Genomic DNA, 17,152 nt, shown 5'->3' on the forward strand with positions numbered 1-17,152 from the left:
AATCCGCATCTGCGAGAGATTAGATCCCAGTTCTGGATAACTGGAATGCTATTAAAGTCAGCGGAGTGCTTAAAAGGAATGAAGTAGGCGTTTTAAAAGTCTACTCGTAATGCGTGTACTGGGGTATCGATCGATATGAAGGTTACTGGATATCGAATTGATATGAATCGAAATGTACCAAGAGTGCTATTTAACGAGCTTCCTAGTTAGATTGTAGAGACATTAGGATGTTTTGGAAGCAGGAGGCTCGAAAATGAGCAATGCTCTCGCCGGGAATCTAATCACGGACCTCTCAAATACGCAACGAGCGCGCAGACCACTACACCACGAGGGCACGCTAAGAAGGCGGAAGAAATACCTTATAAAGTTTCCTATTAGTTTTTTCCTATTAAATATTAGTGTCGCCCAGACAGTATAGTGGATAGGGGAGCCTACTACGGTTTGAATCCCGGAGAAGACATGGATGTTTGTAAATGTATAGTGTCGGTGCGGCAGGGCGGTACTCTAAATACGCGGAGAGCCGGAAGTCCTATCGTGGGGATTGGTGGAAGGGGAGAGGAGCGAGCAACCTTCGAACCCATCCCCCCCTCGGAGTGCTCTACATCAAAATTGGGGACGGAAATGTTTTAGCATCCCCTCTACAAAGTAGACTCAAACCTATTACAAGAAATTTTTCATCTGAAATGACAACGGAAAAGCGAAAATATTGTTACGAATTTTGTAGTCAATAATTTTAGGAAAACAATACGTAATTGTAATACCTTTTGTGTAATGTAACGCGTAAGGAATCAAGATGCGAAACATTGCCGGAAAAATAAGGTTACGGGTGTGAGTCCGTTTAACATCGAGCTAAATGGCTATCTTCCCAGTTTGGCGAAATAGGACCAAGTTGGCAATAGTTTTGGCGTCTCATTTTTATCGCCAAATTTGGCTAGAAGCCACCGAAAGTTTTCCAAACTTGGCGACGTTTTTGTTCCATTCCTGCGTAACTGTCCTTATGTAAGTCTAACTGTGTATACCTTCAAGCAATCCCGAAAAACTTGATGCTCTCGGCGGATGGGGAAAAGTTATATAAGACGGATGGAGAACTCTCCTCTTCGGACTTCCTCATATGTCAGTCCCAGTCGGGATTCTCTGAGGATACTGGCAAGAGCAGGAACGAATCATCCTGCTGAATGCCAGGAAAAATATCAGAATTTAGCTGAGGGTAACTTTTTTGGTATTGCCCGGCGTTCGACTTCGCGAGCAATCTCAAGTCGGTAACTGCCGATCGTGCTCTGAAGAGTGTAGTGAGCACTCCGAAGAGTGCTGTGCCGAGAAGAGCTGTACGAGTACTGTGAGAAGTTGCAGAGCTGTCAATTGTTTTGGAAAAATAAATTTCATCAAGCTCTCATCGGTTCCGTAACAATCCACTACGAAACCACGCATAAGTAGCAGTATTTACACTAACAATAATTGAGTCCACGTTTAATGTTACCGTCATCGCAAATTTGACGCGATGCCAAAAAGTACGTGTTTGGAGGTAAGATACATTCCGCAATGAACGAGATCAATAAACAAAATTAATTAAACACAGTCATCGACAATGAAGTAGAAACAATAATTAACAACAGAGCAAAATTTGCGATCTGTTCTAATACTATTAGCGCAGTAACATCGCATTTTCTCCAGGAGGTTGTACGGAGAAGGAAAATGACCAATGTAATCGCCGACTTTCGCATGCACAGATGGGAAATACAAAGTACCCAATGTAGAAAAGTAAGTAAAGTAAGAATGAAAAGAAATCTTATGCAATAATGAGAAGAACGCGAGTATAGCAATAACAATAGCAGGATGATCTCATTTATCTCATGGTATTATTATCGCTTAGCTCCATGGTGGTCTCTTGGTAGAATGTTTTTTCAGAAGTTCGACCAGTATTTAATTGGTAATGCGGGACTACGAAAACATGCAGCACAGCGTTTTGCCCGAATTTGAACTCTAACCGAACTACCGGCATTCAGTGCTCTTACTACTTGGAATGATAGACGTAGGATTGGATTGAATTGGATTATTCAGTTATGGCAAAGCACACGAGGGCTATCTGCCTAAAGAGAGGGATGCCTTCGTGGAGGACTTTATAAGAGAAACTGGCTCGTATATACGTTACACATGGGGAAAACCACGAAAACGCTCATGCAGCCAGCCCGTTTGTGGGATTCGAACCTCGGACCGAAATGATAGACGAGTTGGTTACTAGCGCTAAGTGGACATTAAAACTAAACTTATGGAATAGGAAACAATAGGGTTAAGTTACGGAATAGACATAATTAACGCAGTAATTTTCTCGCGAAAAAAAGGAAATTTGCGGAGCTATCCCTTAATAAATATAAATTTTGCAACATTTGCACGGCTGTGGATTTATACTTAACGTGGATTCACTCCAGCGTTTCCCAACACCAGCCCCTTCCCGGAAAATACAGCCTACCTTATTCTTGATCACTGATTACAAAGTTTGTAACTAATTACCACACAAATATAAAAAAACTTAACAGGAAGGATCAGATTTTAAGGATCGCCCAACTCTTTTAAAGCGTGATATGGTACACTTCTAGAGATTATCGATGGGGATCGTCCAGGTGGAATAGCGAACCATTTTCTAACATGTTATACACGGGAAAGTTCTATATTGTCTGTATATGTAAAAAGTGAAAAAAAAGCGATGTTATTCTACCAAAATATTTAATGTTTTTACTACATATATCGTGAGTTAAATGCTTTTTTTTTTTTTTTTTTTTTTTTTTTTTTTGTGTGTGTGTGTCCAGATTAATCGGACTAAAAAGTAAGAAGATGTATATATTATTAACTGCATCTACTGCTTTTAAACAGCTTATTCGTTAATTGTTAACGGACAGATTAGAAATGAAAGGGTACTAAATACCCTTGCGTTTTCCCAAACAGCAACAGACTCGAATGAAAAATGGAAGAACTCAAAATCGCGTTACGAGACTAATAGCGCTTTTGAGCTAAAACTAAAGAAAAATTCCTTTTGCCTTAATAAATCCCCATTAGCCCGGGTAAAACCGGGATGCCTGTGGTTAACCTAAAATTCTGGTGAAGTTAAAAAATTGTTAAAAGCAGAAGTTTAAAAATAAAAAAGAACGAAACTCTATTACAATTAAGGGGCCTCATGTACCTTAAGCCCCTTATGATCTTCGAATTATGTGTCTGTAGCAAAAATTGGGATATTCTTTTTATTTTAAAAACAAATACTTCAAACTTTTTACAGCTGACTGCATTATGTAGCTATTTTGGAAACTGGTAACCAGAAAGTTTGTGTTGCCACAAATATTTTTGTAATTTAAAACGCTTTGTAACAAAATTTTTCGTCAGGTTTCCACATTGCGGGCATGATAATTTAAAATGCCTAATGTTACACAATTGAAATTGAATGGAATTCTTTATGTGAGCACTATTTTCGAACTGAACCAAAAATCTGATGAATATTTTAATATTAAAAATTTTATGCACGAAAGCATTACAGATTTTTTAATAAAATATATTTTATATACTCAACTCTAAATAAAATTAAAATTTAACCTGAAAATTCTTAGAATTTTTGGTTCACAGTAGTTTCCAAATATTATTAAAGTTATATATTAAATATGGAATTAAATCGTGCAACAGAATGTTCTAAACTTTGCTCGCAAGGTGGAAACATGACGAAAAGTGTTGCCACAAAGCGGATTAAATTATAAAAATATTTTTCGCAACACGAAGTTTCTGATTATTATTTCAGTAAGCAGCTATATTATGTAGTCAGCTATAAAAAGTTGGAAGCAATTTTTTTTGAAATAAATAAGTTATCCCAATTCTCGCAGCAGTCATATTTGAAGATCTTATAGGTTTTAAGGTGTATGAGTCCTCTTAATAGAAACCTATTACAACTGATAGAAACCTATTACAACTGATAGAAACCTATTACAACTGATAGAAACCTATTACAATTATTGTAATAGAATACTATTACAATTAATAAATACCTATACTATTACAATTAATAGAAACATTACAATTATTGTAATAGTATACTACACGGACTACCAATAAGTATTTGGACACCTATGCAAATGACGATATCTGCGGTCCTAAGGTACGTCACGGACTCCGACGGTATATATCGTGTAGGAAACCGCATCGGATTTAGTCGCATGCAGGATGCCTCGCAGTTCGGAGCTCTCTGATTTCGAGAAAGTTATAATTATCGGGTATCACAAATGTGGCCTATCCTTAAGGAATATATCTAGCGATCTGAAGTATCCAAAATCGACAGTGGCCTATGAGATTAAGAAGTGGAAGGTGAGCGGTGATTGTCGGAATGTGCCCCAAGCCGGCAGACCAACGAAACTGGGAGATAGAGACCGACGAGTGCTGTCCAGAGAAATTCAGAAGAACCGCACCCAACCGATGGCCCTCATCAGCGAGGAGTTTCAACAGGCATCCGGGAGTATTGTTTCAATGAATACCACCCGCAAGGAAGCACATTTGCTTGGTTTTCATGGTCGTGCTGTTGCCCGTAAGCCTTTGATCACGAAGTCCAACCGCGCTGCTCGGTTAATGTGGTGCAAAGCACATCGAAATTGGACCGTAGATCAGTGGAAACGGGTTCTTTGGAGTGACGAATGAAGGCTCACCCTCTACCGTTCGGATTGTAGAGTCTGGGTCTGGCGTTTACCTGGAGAACGTCTCCTGCCTGCCATTATTCATTGTGCCAACAGTCAAGTTCGGCGGAGGGGAAATTATGGTCTGGGGGTGTTTCTCCTGGTATGGGCTGGGACCCTTGGTCCCCATTCATGGCTCAACTCCAATGCCTACTGCACTATTTTGGATGACAATGTGCTTCCTAAGTTGTGGCAGTTTTACGGGTTGGACCTCTGTTACTTTCAGGACGACAATGCCAGTTGTCATGTTTCGACGTTAACCAAGGCTTGGTATGGTGCCAATGGAGTTCATCGAATGGACTGGCCTGCCCAGAGTCCAGACCTGAACCCTATCGAGAACCTCTGGGACGAGTTGCATCGCCGAATTCAGGGGTACACTACCCGTGCAAAATTGGCCGAGTGGAAGAAAATACCACTAGCTGTCATACAAAGACCTTGTGGAAAGTATTACCTCTCGTGGAGACTCTACCAACTATTGAGTTTGAATAAAGTTAGTTTTTCTTTTCTATCACCAGGTGTCCAAATACTTATTGGTAGTCAGTGTATTACAATTAATAGAAACCTATTACAATTATTGCAGTGGAATACTATTACAATTAATAGAAACTTTTTACAATTATTGTAATAGAATACTATTATAATTAATAGAAACCTATTACAATTATTGTAATAGAATACTACTATAATTAATAAAAATATAAATATATTGTGAAAAATGTTATTCACAATATACCTGTATTTTTAGGTTCAACTCAATTTGGCGAATAAGTCGATTTGGTACGTTAATTAAATCAGTATGCAAATCAAGAAGAATACTCTTCAAAACCATATTATATTTTCATTTATGTTACGTTTTTTTGATGGGATTTGATTATTTTATGTTATTTCGATTTATTTTACGTTATTCAATTGATTGTATGTTATTTCGATTTATTTTATGTTATTTCGATGGGATTCGATTTATGTTGTATTATTTCGACGGGAGTCAATAGGAAATAATTGCAGTTTGAAATATAAAAAGCAGTAAACAAATAACATAATATTTAAAGTTTCATTCCAGCCATAATCTAATCATTTCAACCCGAAAACCTATATGGTATCCGAGCAGTATTTAATTATATTTTGCAGGAAATTATCAGAAGGAAGTTGCAATCGAAAGAACAAAGGTTAAAAGAAAAAAAAAAAAAAAAAAGGTTGTTTTAAAAATAATTCAAACGAAAAAGGAGTAATTAAGTTCAGTGAAATGTCCATTTCATGGTACTGGCAGTTTAGAGCAACCATTTAGAGGAAAGTGACAACTTTGAAAAGTTCACTGCGAAAGAAAAAGAAACAAACGGCAGAAAATATGGAACTTTTGCGAATGAGAAAAGAAAAGAAGGAAATCAGTATCTTTTGATAATTTATTTATTTAGGTACAAATAGAACTGGAATAACGAGGAAATTTGCAAGATGAGATATATAAACTAGGATTTGTGTAATATCTTTCGGAAACGGGTCATTTAAAATTGAAAAAAATTTACAGCTGCAAAACAGTGGTCTCTAACTCAGATTGCATGCGTTGAGCTTAAAGCAGGTGGGAAGCCGGATTTTTTTGAAACGAAATATAAAATAACTAACTAAATTTTAGCTCAGTTTCAAATTTCACTTATTATACATCTATTAAAACATACATAAACAAACAAAAATATCATAAGAAGAACGCAAAGAAAACAAAAAAAAAAAAAAAAAAAAAAATTCTGAAAGCTTTCAGATTTTTTTTGACGCTTAAAGGACCTTTTTTTTTAATTTGTATGTTATCTTTATTTATTATATATCATATTCTTCGCACTTAAACCATAAAATTCAATTCAGCAGCAATATCGCAATTTCCGATACACAGTATCGCGCGCTGGAAATATTTTTTTTTTCGTACAGTGTTTTCATGGCTCGCTTTGAAATCGTTGAGTCTCTTAATCAAAAACTCATAAATGTTTGACAAAATATGAAATAGATAATAAAACAGATTCTAAATTTGGGCTTCCAGATGACCGTATTCGGGTTGAGACGTACGTTATTCCAAATTGGATGGCTCTAGGTATCGTTGTTTTATCACAATGCGAGAAACATACATACATTTATGCAAATTCTTCATTATTTAGTTTCTTTAAATATAAGACGGGCGTCTAATATTTGGTGGCAACAATTTAAAAAATGATTCGCCGTTTATAGTGAATGGACGCAAAATGCCAAAACGAAATTAATAGTCGCCTTTGGGCTAATAATGCAAAGGAAATAATTCAAATTTATCTTGCTTATTTTCTATGTGTAACAAATATATATTGATTACTTTTCGCAATTCACATGCACTATCACTCAGACTGCCGCCCCGCGAAGACACTTCAATTACGACGTTGCAAGATTTTAGTTATTTAAAGTCCGAGTGTACGTTATTTTCATTATCATTAAAAACGAACGGAAATAACGCACCAGAAAATGTGTAAATGTAACTAAATAATTTACAACGTGATATAAATCCTCTTCTTAAGATTGGAAGATGCATAATTCATTAAATTTCATTCGTACCTGTCGGAACATAAATAAGCTCATTTACAAATTTTTGCACCAAGAATAATCCCTTTGTTTAGGAATGCATTTATATGTGAACAGCGTTTTTTTCACAGTTGAAAATTACCGATTGACCGATGAGATCTAGTATAATTCGTGATTAAGATAATTGAGAATCCGATTGATGGATGGAATCTATAATTCGTGATGAAGATAATTTGTAGTAATTTCTCTCCAAGCTTACTAACTTTATCAGAATGGAAATTATATCGAGTGCCAAACTGCAGTAAGAAATGGAGAACTTTATAATTGTTTATATAAAAACGTGTATTTTTATTCATGCGTATAAGAAAACTTTGATTTATAAGCAATAGAGACTAGATTTCTGTTATTTATTCTCCAATTTTGTCTCTTAGTAAATTTTCTAAGAAAACTTAGAAGATTTTCATTATTTGTTTTAGTTTAAAGTAAGTTACTTAAGGATTAATTTAACGTGTTAGATTTATTGGAAAGAAATGCCAGTGCAATAATTTAGCTTTTAGCTATGAATATATTTGAACTGCAAAGCGTAACTAGTGAAAATGTCTTATATTTACCAAACTTAAGATTTCTGAAAGAAAACGAAAATAAATTTAGTTTTTTTACCTTTCCGATAGTATTATTATTATTATGGCATATGTATGTTTTGATAAATATTTAGTAAGAAAATTTTAAATTTATCTAATTTTTTTTGGGCTTATAATATAAGGTATTTCTCCCGCCTTCGTGGTGTAGTGGTCAGCACGCTCGATGCGTATTCGAGAGGTCCGTAGTTCGAGTCCCGGCGAGGGCGCCGATGGCGCTTGTTCATCTCCAGCTTTCAAAAAATACGTAATGTCTCTGCAATGGCGCCCGAACTAAAAAAGGTGGTGGATGATGACTCTTCACCACCAAAAGTTGGCAATTGGGTCCCCTAACTCCCAGTCGCCATTTAAAATATATATGATATTTCTGAAATATATATATATATATCTTTTAAATTATAAAGGTATTTCTGCCGCTCCCCTAGCATGATTTCGTGGTGTACGCTCGACGCGTATTCGAGAAGTCCGCGGTTCGAGTCCCGGCGAGTGCACTGCTTATTTTTCATCTCTCCAGCTTTCAGAAATACCTAATGTCTGTACAGTAAAAATTTTAATGTTGTTAAAGCAAGTCTGGCCGTTCGGCTCTTTTCAGACTGTACATTCGGCCCGTATGTGACTAAGTTAGAAACACTGCAGTGGATTGCTAGAAATTCTTAATATTAATTCATCCAGTGTAATCAAAAGATCCAACTGTGATTTCAATTCTTTACTTATAACATTCAAAGCTTTCTTCAAAACATTTATATAAAAATCTGCGGTGGACGCCACATGAATTACATTTATACACATTTTTGGCTACATTTCATTTAAACTTGTTTCCTCGAATTATTGTAAATGAACCGATCCCTCCGGACAATTTGAAAATGGCGTACAAAAATTTAAAATTTTGAAATTAAACATCCTGGTCCTGGGAGGGCATAGAAGGAATGTCCTAGGAAAGGAATGCAGCAGAATAATGATGTAGTTATTGTGCCAAGAGTATTTATGCTAAGTTTGATGTCATTGTAGAGGCAAGCTATGATTGGCTAATATTAGTTTTAGTTGCCCTTTTCCAGGAGCTTTTTATAACACATAGAAAGATCTCAAATTTGGGAGAATAGGTGAATTTAGGGGGACAGCACCAAATCTGGAATGTTAATTTTGAGATCGCTAATTATTTTTAAAGCAGCTATCGTATTTTGTTATATCTTACATATATATAGGTTTGGTTTTGCAGATTGCAATAAACAGGGAGGTGCATAACTAAATGTCAGTCCGATGTGTAAAATGTCTACGGCTAAACATTTTCGAGTTATGGAAGATACATATATACGCACGTACAGACGTTACAAAAAAGGTCAATTTGAATCGATTTTGTGAAAAAGAGTCTTTTATTCCATCTGTACGTACAGATATCAAGCCAAAAAAATCAAACTGTGTGTTTTCTTTGAAATATGACACCCGAAATTTTTCACGATTACAATTTCTGCAACTGCTGTATTACAGTTGCTTTAATTATAAGAGGTTGAAAAAAACTTCCAATCAATACCAGTATCAGTGGATAATCTCAGAGTTTAGAAGTTGCGCATGTTAGACCTCTATCACTTCTTCTCTCAAGACTGACGTTTTATAAAGTTTATTATAGGTTATCCTACTTACGGACTTCTCTAGTTTTAACAACAAAAATTGTATTCAAAACATTATGACTTTGCAATGCTCCTTTGCAACGTGCATCCAAACATAGAACAGGTATGCATGAATCGGCCGGCTCATCCATCTCATTTACAAACGCTAACGTTTATTTCATTTTTAGTCATTAAGGTAAAGATTATCCAAACTCCAACAGGCGTGAATTATTGGAAGCGAATATAAATATCCTTCTATTAATTGAATTACTGCCAGCATAAAATTAACTGTATTTTAATTTAAAGTATACGAATAGTAACATATGTTAAAAAAATTATAAAGAAAACAAGAATAAGGACTAAAAAAAGAAACAAGAATAATAAAAATTTAAAAGAAAACAAGAATAAGGTCGTTCGCAGAACATTCTAATTTATAAAAGAAGTCTTCACTCGAAAAACGATTGAGAAACGCCGAGTGAGCATATAAATTGAGCATATCTTCAGAATTTCCGATGCACAGTCTCGCGCGCTGGAGATAAAAATGTTTTTTCTGTTACAACGTTGTCATGGCTCGCTTACAAATCCTTAAGTTTTTCTTTAATCAAAAATTTGTTGAAGGTTTACAAAATAGGAAAATTGATCATAAAACAAATTCCAAATTTAAAATTTGTTTTTAATTTCCAAATGCCCATATTCGCAGTAGGATTACGTCATTCAAAATTGGATGGCTCTAGGTACCTTCGACTTATCACAATGCGAGAAACATATACATGTATGCGGATTTTTCATTATTTAATTTCTTCAACTATAATACAGGGCGATAATATTGGGTGGCAACAGTTTGAAAAGTGAATCGGACATTCAGAGTGATTCGACGCAAAATTGCAAAACGAAAACAATAGGCCCTCAGGGACAAAGCTTCTTAGGGCTAAAAAAAAGAAAAAAAAAAGGGGTTGGGAATTTCAGTACAGCCAAATTTTGCTTCGGCTGTGCAGTTAACGTTTTATGCAATTTTAGAACGTAGCAAGGAATTATGAATAACACTGTATATGTACTAGTTCATTTGACCATGAACTATTGTTACAGCGTTTTGTAAAATATCAATGAATCTTTTTCAGTTAGATAAATGAATTTATTCTTCTGCACTATTTTTTAGCAAATTTTCTTAATAAAATTTTCTGGTTTGCTTTATTTAAAAAAAAATTATATTCCACAGACAATAACACAGACAATAATTCCTTATATATGATACTGGAAATGTTTTCTGTCATCATAGACTCAACTATAAAAACTTAAAAACTCTTAAAGTGGTAGTTAACTCTTTGGGGGTTAATAATTTACACACGGTTCAGCTAAAGCGCGGAACAACGTAATTCTCTTCCACATGTTAAAGGAAATAATTTTTTATTTTAATTTTTTATTAAATTAAATTAATTAATTTACAATTTTTTAATTTAGTTATAATTTGTAAATTATTATTTCTTTAAAGATATTTCCATCTTTAATCGATTTTAATGTTCGTTGATTGTACTTTAAAATTATTATGAAACATTTAGTAATCAATATGAGACGCCTTTTCCTCGAAAAACGTTTTATAAGTACTCTTAAAATACTAAATTTGTAGTAGTAGAAAACGTTTTTAAAACTGTTTTATCCAAATAGTAGTGTAAATTAGGTTTAATTAATTTCTTCGCACCATATTGTTCAGTCAGTTTACTACGCATGTGTGTCACATTTCTTTAATTCTAAAAGGTGAAGCTTTTTTTCCAGATAAATGTGGTTGAAAACGGGGTGCCCTAAATGGGAATAAATTTATTTCTGCAAATTACCAGTTATTTCGAAGTAATTTATTTTTAAAAATTATTCACTATACTGCTGCTGTTAATAAATTGAAGTCGATTGTTAACGAATATTTACCAGATATACTTGAGCATTTCATTTCATTTATTTTGTTTGTATGTAAAACGTATGGTATATCGAATCACACAACAAAATGAGAGACAAGAAAATTTGTAGTACAGTGAGTATTTCCCAATTCACGGTAAAATTAAAGTCAAAAATAAATCGGAAATAAATGAAACTTTAAGGTAAGAAAAATTAATATAAAAGTAAAACTAAATCATATTTAACTGCGTTAGGCATTTGTTATTTTTTAATTGCTTCACTTTTAATAGTTTTATAATATTATCCGTAATGATTATTTGTCACGGTAATAAAACATGTTTCATAAATTTATTATTGCTTTCTTTTGTCAATGTTATCGCTGTATTAGTTTTAACATTAAAAAGTTGCAGACTTATGTTTCTGTTTTAATATGTGATTCTCAAATTTCAATCCTAATAAAGAAAAGTTTACATCCATATTTAGGTACTGCCGAATATCGAAAGCTTCCTGATTGACATAACAATTGGTTTAAGCTTACTAATTTATTTATTTCAATGTAAAATATATATTTTTTAAATGAAAGCATCTAATATTTTGGTTACGTTTAAATTATTTTATCAACATCAAATTTTGGCAATCGTTCTAGATGAGTTTAAGAATATTAGAAAAACTCTTAGACAGACTCACCAATATCCATAAAAAGTGTTGCGATCTTTTTTTTTTTCTTTTTTCGTGTAATCCAGAACACACCAAATTATTCGAGTTTCTCGGTGAGGAAAACGGTCTCACACTTTGGAGAAAACCATCATTCCAGGTGATGGATGAGAAAGCGCAAAACGGAGCGATCAGTGAGTGGTCGTCTGCTGAGTGACCGAGAATTAACTATTCCTCTATATTTATGTGACGGATCGGGAGCGCTGAGTCGGAGTAACGGGGTGTTGAGTGTGTCGGACGTCGAACTGGCTAGCATGGAGTCGGTCCTTCTTATAACCGCGTTGGGGCGTGCAGCTGACCCAGCCAAGCGACTGCTGACTCGCTCCGCGATTGAAGTTTCCGCGCGAACAGTTAGGGGACTGGATACTTATTGCGAATCGTTTCTCGAAAGATCCGAATTCAAGTCGGTGAATATAAGGGATCGGAAGTAACATGTATTGGATTCGAGAAGCACAGGAGCCGGTGTGTTGAGATACCATGGATCAGTTGCGAGCAATTAAGTTGTTCGGGGTTTATCACATCGTGAAAGTACTCGTTACGGAGTAATTATGTTTTTAAATGGTTGGTGTTGGTTATTAACTGATTACATCTTTAATTAGATCTGAATGACTAAATCTCTGTTCGTACTTTACAATAGTACGATTTATTTTTACCTTTTAATACATAGCCGCTTAAGGGGTACCAGCCTATACCGACAATGTTAAGCTAGGTATTTTTGATGTACCTTTTATCAAAATCTGCTGTAGATACAAGATTGAAATTTTTTGTGTAATTAAAATATGCCTATCTGATTTGTTTGTTGTTTGTTGCTTGGGGGTGGCTGGGTTACTGGCTGCCCTCGTTTGTGGAGATACGGGGCCCCTTCTTTTGAGCTATGGGGATACTCGTGTCCAGGTGGGCTGAAGAGAGCCTCCAATTCTTACCTATCTGATTCTATTTAAAATGTATGTATGGCTCCTGAATATAATTCCCGATCTTCATATCAAATATCTTGGTCAATTTTTGTTGTACGTGGATCAAACATTTAGGTTGTGTTTTTTACAACGAGTACAAAATTTTCATAAACATAAGAATAGGGATCGGAGGAATGTGTAAAATATTGGATTTACGTAATCTAATCTTTAATAAGATTCTAACACTAACGTTAACTGATCATAAATTTCACATTGAAACTATTTGGACTTTTTTAAAACTATCCATACATATTTCATCACCGTTTGGAATTCTTTTAAAAAATATCTTTTCATTAACATTTTAAAAACAATGATATCTCTACAGTAACATAAATATAATTTTAAAATGAACGAGTTAACATTTGTAGGAAAAGAGAGGTTTTTAAAATTAAGGAGATTTAATGATGCTTCGTATTTCATGTTTACTTTACTTAGCCTCATCAGCTAATTCGGCTCGAACGTGTTTAATTTCGTGAGTGTGACAAGAGTTTGACATAAATTTTTATTCGCAGCAATGAAAAAGTTTGCATTGATTTCGAAGTTTTATTTTTTCTTAAATCTTGACATATCATCGCGTTCGTTTGTGCTTTCTTTACGCTTCCGTCTTCCCAACTTGCATTTTTATTAATGTGCTTAGTGAAAAATGTATTTCTAAGTATAGTTTTATATAGGTAACCTTAGCATCAAAAAAATATCTTTTCATTAACATTTTAAAAACAATGATATCTCTACAGTAACATAAATATAATTTTAAAATGAACGAGTTAACATTTGTAGGAAAAGAGAGGTTTTTAAAATTAAGGAGATTTAATGATGCTTCGTATTTCATGTTTACTTTACTTAGCCTCATCAGCTAATTCGGCTCGAACGTGTTTAATTTCGTGAGTGTGACAAGAGTTTGACATAAATTTTTATTCGCAGCAATGAAAAAGTTTGCATTGATTTCGAAGTTTTATTTTTTCTTAAATCTTAACATATCATCGCGTTCGTTTGTGCTTTCTTTACGCTTCCGTCTTCCCAACTTGCATTTTTATTAATGTGCTTAGTGAAAAATGTATTTCTAAGTATGGTTTTATATAGGTAACCTTAGCATCAAGGAACAAAACTACACTTTTTAATTTTTTTAATGTGTGTCGAAATCAGTTATGTTAAAGTTAGCCAGAATTGTTTTCTTTACAATCTTCCACAAAATATTCCACTTCCTTTTTTTTATTTCTTTGGGAAAAAAAAATGTTTTACTATAAATAACAGAATAACTCAAAACGCGAAATTAAATCTCACTTTATACGTCTCGACAAAGAATGAAACAAACTTACGTACCGATTCGTTTAATCCGCTAGCAATAGGCGCCTGTTCTATAAGGTATTTCTCCCGCTTTCCTAGCGTGCCTTCGTGGTGTAGTGGTCAGCACATTGAGCCTGTATTTCAGAGGTCCGTGGTTCGATTCCCGGCAAAGGCGGTTGCATATTTTTCATCTTTCCTGCTTCCAATTAACCAAAGACTCTACAAGTGGCGCCCGAACTTAAAGGGTTGTGGATGATGATTCTCCACACCCAGGATTTGGAGACTATGTCCCCTGAAACCTAGTCGCCCTTTAAAATGTGGAGTATATAAGGTATTTCTCCCGCTTCGCTAGCGTGCCTTCGTGGTGTAGTGGTCACACTGAATCGGTATTTCAGAGGTCCGTGGTTCGATTCCCGGCGAAGGCGGTTGCATAGTTTTCATCTTTCCTGCTTCCAATTAACCTAATGATTCTACAGCTTCAGAAAAAAACATAAATGAAACCATATGTACAATCTCACGCAAACTAGAGGTTTGAATCCCGCGAATGGGCTGACTGCATGGGTGTTTTCGTGTTTTTCTCCATATAAAACGTATTTACGAGCCAGTTTCCCTTAGAAGGTCCTCCACGAAGGCATCTCTTCCTTAAGACAGATAGCCCCTCGAGTGCTTTGCCGTAATATAATAAAACAAAACAAACAACAACAAAAAAAAAAAAAAAAAAAAAAAAAAAAACACGCAAACTAAATTTGGATAGAAGACACTGACACTGACAACATTTTACACAAAAAATACATCAGAGACTAATAATTAGGTACGTTTAATTTTCAAACACTCTCGCTCAGTCTCCCGATGCTAATCCTTTGTGGGTTATGCTGCAAGAAACTGTCTAGATTTACGTCAAAGCTTGTAATGGAGCAGTAGAAGCAGTGCAAATTAATAGGAAATATTCTAATGTCGGCAGTTTATTTTTTATGAAAGCCTTAGTCTAGCAAAAATTAATTTCAGTACGATATTTCAAATAATACATTTCAATGCTGAAACCTCATCCGTTCTGAAAATAAATTAATGTTATTAATTCTTCTCTTAATTCAGTTGGATCGTGTGTAACATTTATCTCTTTCCATTTGCATTCGTTAGCCCAAATTTAAATCATAATTTCTTTCTCGAAATTAATTAAAAATTGTTGTAGCTCATTTCGCGCCTCTTCTATTTGTTCACTTGAGCAAGTTTGACACAAACCATTGTTGCATACCCTTAATCTACATACAGTTTTCTGCAAACAGTCCGCGGAGGTGCGTGTTTTCTTGCCGAATAAATAAAGTTGAAAGCAAGCTAATGGGCAGTGACTGACTTGTGGCATTACACTTGCGCAGCCGTTGTCTGACCATTGGACATCCATTCTTAGTAACACAGGTGCTGCGCTTCGATATTGGTTTCGATACTGGCGAAGAAAGAATTGGCAAATAAAAGGTACTGGCAAAGAAAGAATTGGCAAATAAAAAGTACTGGCAAAGAACGATTGACATAAAAGCCTGGGATTATCTCCGACGGCGTCTTTCGAGACTCTCTCTCACTTCCCATAAAGTGACATCTCTCTCGGATTATATCGTCTACTTATTTTCAGAATTTGTAGAATCTTATAAACTGATATGCGAATAATCGCTTGAGTTCATGTGACAGGAAACAACAAGACAGAAGGGTAAAATAACCCTTTATTATTCCAATTAAAGTTTAACAGTAACTCCGTCTTGGAGTTGTACAATAAAGCCGACACTTGGGCTTGAACTTAAGAGAATATGAATCAAGCTAAACTAATCTTAACTAAAGAGATATAGCCGAAGCTATCAAAATTCCAACAGAGTTGGCCCCTTAACGCTAATTGACTGCGAAGCTATCAAGAGCCTAAAGTACGGCGAGCGTAATAATAGCTTACTAGAGAGTAGCCTAAATAGGCGGACTCTTGCAGCCAGAATATCTGGTATCTCTCTCACTAAGACCGTAGAACTTCGCGGTTATATACCGCTCTTCCTCATTAGCATTCAGACGTGATTCTAAAACCATGTTCTGTCCAGAAGAGGTAAGTTGAAATTAAGAATCGATAGGAAAGGAAGTTTAACTCAAAATTTAACTGTTCATAAAATTAACATAATCCTTACAATTGGATGCACACGTTTCTTCAATGTCCGGACTCACTTTTTATTTTTCCTTTCTCCCGTAGATGGAAAAGATTCATACGCCAAGAAAGAAGTCCGATTTTGGGTGAGTTTAATTATTATTAATCAGATTATTATTGATTATTTTGAATTAATTTATGAATTTCAGTCGCTTGTTTCTTCTTTGTACGAAGTAAAGGAAATATTGTCATCACGAAAAATTCCAGGTACCATATTTCAACGAAAATATTGATTTTGACCACTATCGAATGCCATTTAACGAAAATTTGGCGTTGCATCTGTACATATGGGCAGAATAAAGGACTCGTTTCCCCCCCCCCCAAATCTGATGTGTACACCACGTGATTTTCTTTGCACGGAATACTAAATAATACGCATTTTCCCTTGCATTTCATTTAAACTTATTGGATTGAATTAAATCTACATCGTCGATAGCGCATAAACCACAGTAGAATAAATGCACTTTTTAAAATTCACTATATTTGTTTATCACAGCGACACTCTGGCACTAGCTTAACTTAACAGCTTTACATTTCGTGCATATTATAACTCAGAGTGCATATAAATTTATATCATTTGAAGTCTTATCTAATCATTGCCACATGTTCTATTCAAATACTATAATAAATCTAGAACGATGTATAAAAGAAATTAAGCAAACCAAACGAAAAA

General features: G+C 34.8%; 1 protein-coding gene across 2 annotated transcripts in view; it reads right to left on the bottom strand.

Moving 5' to 3' along the window:
- LOC118185111 (uncharacterized) overlaps positions 1–17,152 on the bottom strand; it is a 243,667-nt gene that overhangs the window by 215,183 nt on the left and 11,332 nt on the right. Inside the window, exon 1 of one of the 2 annotated variants that reach the window (XM_035354915.2) lies at positions 12,043–12,330. The exons of the other annotated variant lie outside the window; for it this stretch is intronic. The gene's annotated coding sequence lies outside the window, so the exon portion shown is untranslated. Of the gene's footprint in view, positions 1–12,042; positions 12,331–17,152 lie in introns of those variants that run through there. 2 annotated transcript variants of the gene reach the window in all.

Source organism: Stegodyphus dumicola, chromosome 5 (assembly GCF_044657685.1).
Source record: "Stegodyphus dumicola isolate Sdum_Otavi_A_Nest chromosome 5, ASM4465768v1".
NCBI classification, from domain to species: Eukaryota; Metazoa; Arthropoda; class Arachnida; order Araneae; family Eresidae; genus Stegodyphus; species Stegodyphus dumicola.